The following is a 6,997-nucleotide window of genomic DNA, read 5'->3' on the forward strand; positions in this document are numbered from 1 at the left end:
GGTTCAGCTGCATCAGCTGTCAGGATGGATTAGTTCAGATCTGAAAGTTATTTATTGACAAGCTGCTTCCGGCACTTTAAAGATTCACATGTGGGGTGGTCAGCTGCAAATAGTGTGTCTATGCATGTGCAAGCGCACACACCCCTCAGTCAATTCCCTGAGCAGCAGGCGATGCATCGGATGTCATAGTTGTTATTAGGTCCTGATGGTACAATATAAACAGAATTATGTGGTGACATTAAGCAAAGGATCTCAATCATGTAGAGAAAAGCATGAGACAATTACACGGGGCTCCACATAGGCTACTCAGAATGGGAAAGAATTAAGTTAAACATCTAATAGAATGTATGGCTAGCATCCTTTTAGTGATATTAATTCGAATGTCTTTTTTTCTGGCCAATGAGAAGGTTGGCATCCACATCCACGCCCTGTAATATCCTCCCTCCCTGGCACAGTCTCACCATTCAGTGGCTGCAGTCGTTGAGTAGTAGGAGAAAATCAGAACAGCATCTACATCCCCATAATCAGATATAGGATCACTTCCTCATCAGCTGAGGGTTCAAAGGATACTGGCACACTTCGACAGGTTTTTTCGTACGGGGATATCACCAGATGTTTATGTGTATGTTTACTATGAAATGGGGACATTTAATCTCAGAACTTTGTCCAACAAAGTTGGCAAATTGCCATTGAAGTAGGGGTGTCACCTTTCGTAATGGTTCCTATTGCACAATGCTGTGCACATCCTGTTGCTGGTCTGCTACCTCACCACAATAAATCCATAAATCCATAGACAATTTATCTGGTGTGAAAATCCATAGAACATTTATCTGGTGTGATGAATCCCTTCCTGTTCTGTATTGGCATGCTAGCTCTGAGGTGATGCAAGTACATGGGATTCTCTCCCACTCCCCCATCTTCCCCTTGCTATGAATTGATTGATCTGAAGTTTTTAAAAAATATAATTTAAAAAATATTACAGAGCATTAGAGTTGTGGGAGGACAGAGTTATGAGGCTAAGCAGAAGTACAACTCGGTGAATTGGTGCAGTTGAACAATATAGAGAATGCAATAGGGAAGGTGATCAGCCTACTATGTTTACCCTATTCATGATCATGTACTGTCATGGGATAACAGCTTCATAAAGCAAAGTCCTCAGTTATAGAATCATAGAATCATAGAGTTGGAAGAGACCTCATGGGCCATCCAGTCCAACCCCCTGCAAGAAGCAGGAAAATCTCATTCAAAGCACCCCCGACAGATGGCCATCCAGCCTCTGGTTAAAAACCTCCAAAGAAGGAGCCTCCACCACAGTCCGGGGGAGACAGTTCCACTGCCGAACAGCTCTCACAGTGAGGAAGTTCTTCCTGATGTTCAGGTGGAATCTCCTTTCCTGTAGTTTGAAGCCATTGTTCCGCGTCCTAGTCTGCAGGGCAGCAGAAAACAAGCTTGCTCCCTCCTCCCTATGACTTCCCCTCACATATTTGTATATGGTTATCATGTCTCCTCTCAGCCTTCTCTTCTGCAGACTAAACATACCCAGCTCTTTAAGCCGCTCCTCATAGGGTTTGTTCTCCAGACCCTTGATCATTTTAGTTGCCCTCCTCTGGACACTTTCCAGCTTGTCAACATCTCCCTTCAACTGCGGTGCCCAGAATTGGACACAGTATTCCAGGTGTGGTCTGACCAAGGCAGAATAGAGGGGGAGCATGACTTCCCTGGATCTAGACGCTAGATCTAGAATCCCATTGGCTTTTTTCGCCGCCGCATCACATTGTAGGCTCATGTTTAACTTGTTGTCATGAGGACTCCAAGATCTTTTTCACACGTACTGCAGTCAAGCCAGGCATCGTCCCCCATTCTGTATCTTTGCATTTCATTTTTTCTGCCGAAGTGAAGTATCTTGCATTTGTCCCCGTTGAACTTCATTTTGTTAGTTTTGGCCCATCTCTCTAATCTGTTAAGATCGTTTTGGATTCTGCTCCTGTCTTCTGGAGTGTTAGCTATCCCTCCCAGTTTGGTGTCGTCTGCAAACTTGATGATCATGCCTTGATAATAAGGCCAGGAAAAGATAGAACTTTCTATGATCAAAAGTTCTGATGTATTAATGACATTGATCACAAAGAAAATTATATACATCTTTTAATCTGACAGGTTAATTAATCTGACAAATTGTTCATTAATTATAGTCATGGGTAATTGAGGTGCATTCCTAGAAACCAATGTATCAATCAGAAACAGATATACCAGGAAAGAAGAAGCACAAGAAAAGGCTAGTTAATGTGTTGTCGAAGGCTTTCATGGCCGGGATCACAGGGTTGTTGTATGTCTTTCGGGCTGTGTGGCCATGTTCCAGAAGTATTCTCTCCTGACGTTTCGCCCACATCTATGGGAGGCATCCTCAGAGGTTCTGAGGATGCCTGCCATAGATGTGGGCGAAACGTCAGGAGAGAATACTTCTGGAACATGGCCACACAGCCCGAAAGACATACAACAACCCAACAACTAGTTAGTCAGGTAAGTATCAGTAGTTGATAGTTGGTAGTTGATAATTTTTGAGTTAGCTAAGAGAGTGATGTTAATGAGGTGAAAAATCAGACCCTTATTGCCATCAATTATCCAATACAGTCAACTGAGAAAAGTCCAGGATATGGAAAAAGTAATGCAGGCTTCTCCCTTCCAGGTTTATTCCTAAGTCTCCTCAAGTATTTAAAAATAAGGTGTTGCAAGATCTGTCTCATTAGGTAGCATCTCTAGGCCACCTTGCAAGGAATTCCCAGTTCTTTGAGACCTATTATAATAGCTCTCCTGGTTGAGTTGGAAGAAACAGCTCAAAGTGAGCATGTGTCTCTTCAGGCAACCTCTCCAGTAGGCTTGTGCAATTCGACTGGGGGGCGATCCGTTTTTGGTATCCAAATTTCGTTGGGTACCCACAGCTCTATTTTTGGGAGTCCCCCAAATATCAGATAATAGAAAAATCTGTTTACAGCTAGGCAGCTGGAAGATCCGGGAAGATCCAGCCCATTAGCAGGAATGGGGTACTTACAAGGCTCCCCTTTCCATTCCTGGGATCCTTTCTTCCTTTCAAGAGAGTCTGGGTTTGAGCAACAGGGTTAAGACCACTTTTTCTTTGCTTTCTGCCTTTCAAGGAGATCTGAAAGGACTTGCTCTTTCACAGACCCCAGTTTAACAAGACATCCCTTTTGTTCCTACTGTGTGCGATGGGCGGGAAGGTGTAGTACAACCCTTGTGGAGGGCAGAAATGTGGTCTTGGGAGGGAATCCCATTTCACATTCTCCCTATAAGAAGAGGATAGAAAGGGGTTAAATAAGAAAATGTATGAATGAGGGGTGTTAGGTTCCTCTATCTTTTTCCACATCAAAGCCCACTTTTGCCTCTCCCAACAGGCAGGCAGGAATGGAGGAAGGAAATGTGGATCCTAAGGACTCTTGGTAGCTCCAACTGGAGGAGATCCACGTGTTCAATAGAATGTGCACAAGGTTTATTTATTTACATGTTTGTATTCTGCTTATTCTCTCTTAAAAGAGACTCACAGGTTAAGGAAACACCCTTCCTGGGACCCTTTCCTTTCTTCCCCTCAAGGGAGTTTGGGTTTGGGGATTGGGTTAAGGAAGCATGTGCCATGTACTCCCGAATAAAAGGGAAGAAGCCATGCCCGGGAGCCATATGGGCCATTTCGGGTAAAAAACATTATGGTTGAGCCCTTGATGTTACAGCCAACCAAACAAACTGAACAAGCCGAATTGGCCAAAGGGAACCAACCAATCCAAATCTATGCACGAATCTATTCTCCAGTCCCAGAGTCATTTGAGTGAGGTTGTTGGAAGTTGTCATTGTCTTTGTTTGTTTGTTTGTTGCATCCATTTCTTTCATGGAAAAGTGGAGTAACTTCAGGAGAGTCGAGAAGAAAAGCATAAGGCATGATTTAGTAGCTCTTCTTAGGCCCCTTCTATATTGTCATATAAAATGCAGATTATCTACTTTGAACTGGATTGTATGGCAGTGTAGACTCATATAATCCAATTAAAAGCAGACAATGTGAATTATCTGCTTTCATTGTTTGGAATCTGGATTATATGGCAGTGTAGAAGGGGCCTGTGATTTTCTAGCACAGGAGAGGGTGTTACATGGACAGTCATTCATATCTAGAACAACTAGATTTGCTGTGTTCACATACCCTTTGGCCCTTTCTACACTGCTATATAATCCAGATTATCAAAACAGATAATCTACATTATCTGATTTAAATTGGAGTATATAAGATTACACTGCCATATAATCCAATTCAAAGCAGATAACCTGGATTTTACATGGCAATCTAGAAGGGGCCTTTGCCCCCTCCTTTACCCTGGATGCCTAAACTCTATTTCTAATTCTCAGTTGAAAGTTTAAGTTACTGCAATGTTAGAAATGTCAAACTGAAGGAAAATTTCATTGGGAGATGCACAATTCTTGAAGGAAAAAAGACTGTCTTTGTAAAACTCTTATAACAAACAATTTGTAGGTACATTGTTGCTTTCATTACAAAATTGTGTTTTTTCGGTTACTGTGTATATATTACTATTGGTTTTTGTTATTGTTCTTTGATGTTTCATATTTTATCATTGTTTTGTATGTGATTTTGCTGTAAGCCGCCCTGAGTCACCTTCAGGGGAGATGAAGGCGGGATATAAATAAACTTATTATTATTATTATTATTATTATTATTATTATTATTATTATTATTAAAATTCTCTTTTTTTCTTTTGCAATGTTCTCCAAGGGATGGTCAGTTAAGAGTGTGCTGTGAGGGTGGTGAGATAAGTGAATCAACCATGAGACATGTGAAGCTACATTTGACACGAAGTATGATCATGTTACCATTCAAACGTACTAAGACGTTTTGCAAGCTACTCAGCAAAATCAGCCTTGGAATCTATTTCTGTGATGGCATGTTCCAAAATAAGTTGAGAATATGAACATGCTGCACATTTTTTTTCTGTGTGTTTGTGACCAGAAGGAATAAAAAGTTTGCAAAGGCAAAACATTCAAGGCAACAGGAATCCCAGCATCTTTCACTTCTCAATCTGCATCCCTTTTCTGGAAAGCAACACTGCGAAAGCACAAGCATGCATCTCTTTGTATTGCAAGAGGAGTCGCCTCTGTGGCAAAATGAGAGCACATGAATGATGTGGGCTGGGCTGACCTGCTGCTGAGCTCCGAAGAGGTTACTATCAGTCACAGGTTGTGGTTTGCATTCATAACAGGCTACAGCTCCTGACTGCAGGGTGGCCAATCAGCAGCCAACTTCCTTGTCTGACTCGGTCTCAGCCAATGGGCATCAAAGCCTCCGTTTCACTGAATTACTCACAGCTGTCAGTTCTCAATCATGGCTTAGTCTTTCTAGTCTTAAACAGAAGGATTTGAAATCATCCTTAAATATGTTAAACAGTAGTGTAGCAATAAGAACAAAATGATGGGGTGTGTTTGTGGAGTGGAAGGGCAAGGGCAAGAATATAGCTTGCATTTGAAATCCTGCGTTTTTCCAGTCTCCGTCTGGTACTACAGTACAGTGATACTGATGGGATGCAGTACAGAGAGGGAAATGTAATTCTTCAAACAACCTGTACCTGAGACATATTATAAGGGCTTTATAAGTCAATGCTGTTCAGCTCTACCCTGCAGGAGAACAGTAGGAAAGGAGCGATTTCATGTGATAAATCCAAGGCAAAGACACTGCTGTCGTACTCTTATTGCAATTTGCCTGCCTTGTTCCTTTAACTCCAGGGTGAAGAGATGCTCTATAGATGCACTCCTGTACTTGGCCTGCAAGTATCGGTTATCTGAGATAAAGGGGTGGACCCAATCTCGGATAACTGAACTCCTCGGATAAGGCGAAGGCTCGCTGAGGATGTCTCCCCGGATCTCTCTCGACCAGGCCCTTACTGGAGGAAAGAGTTTCCTCAAGCAATGGCCTGGCCGAGGAAAACCCGCAGCACGGATCTCCCTCAGTCAGGCCCTTGCTGGAGGAAACTCTTTCCTCCAGCAAGGGCCTGGCTGAGGGAGATCCAGGGAAACGTCCCTCAGCAGGCCCTTGCCCCTTGGGAAGCAGCCCCCGAGCGCTGCTGCCTAGCAGCGTTCGTGCTTTCCAAGGGGTGAGTGGTCAGCCCAGGGAAGCAGCCCATGAGAACTGCTGCAGCAGCGATCGCGGGGCGCTTCCGGGACGCTTCCTCCTCCCTCTCCCTCTCCTTCTCTCGAGCTCCCTTCACTCGAGAGAAGGAGGGAGAGGCAGGGTGTTTCCTCTTCCCTCTCTCGAGCTCCTTTCACTCGAGAGAAGGAGAGAGAGAGGGAGAGGGAGGGGAGCCCCCAGCAGCTCCTCGGATGATACGGAGGCTCGGATTAGTGGGGCTCGGATTACCGAGACTCTACTGTACCTCCAGATGTATAGAGCCTTTTTCATTTTCTATAGCATCTTTTACACTGTTAGTTTGTGCTGCTATTTTGCTGTAGGCATTACTACCATATATGAAATGAGAATTGCCAGACATCCAGACTGAGCTCAGGAAAAGAAAAGGCACTAGAGAGCATATTGCAAACAAGTAGACTAAATCTTGTGATCATCAAAGATTCACAATTTAGAGCTGACAATCCAATCTGATACATGTTTCATGATACATTAATGCTAGGCAACAGAAGAAGCCGCCTGTGCACAGAAGTATTTTTTAACAGTAGTGTAATTGCCCAAAAATGCAATTCTTGTCTTGTTTCTGACAGCTTAGCAGGATGTAATAGCTTTTAACCAATAGTGTACATTTACAATTGTGTGCAAAGAAGACTGTGATTGAGTAGCAGCAGGAAGGATGGCGTTCCTGTTTTTCCACACTGCTTCTTAGCTACTCAGTTCATCAGGTTGGCACTTGTATGGTGTCTTGCTTCAGAAGGAACTTTCCTCTGCTGTCATTTTGCAATTTTATGTGACTGAATTCAAATGAAACGT

The sequence above is a fragment of the Anolis carolinensis genome, chromosome 3 (genome assembly GCF_035594765.1).
Source record: "Anolis carolinensis isolate JA03-04 chromosome 3, rAnoCar3.1.pri, whole genome shotgun sequence".
Taxonomy (NCBI): Eukaryota; Metazoa; Chordata; class Lepidosauria; order Squamata; family Dactyloidae; genus Anolis; species Anolis carolinensis.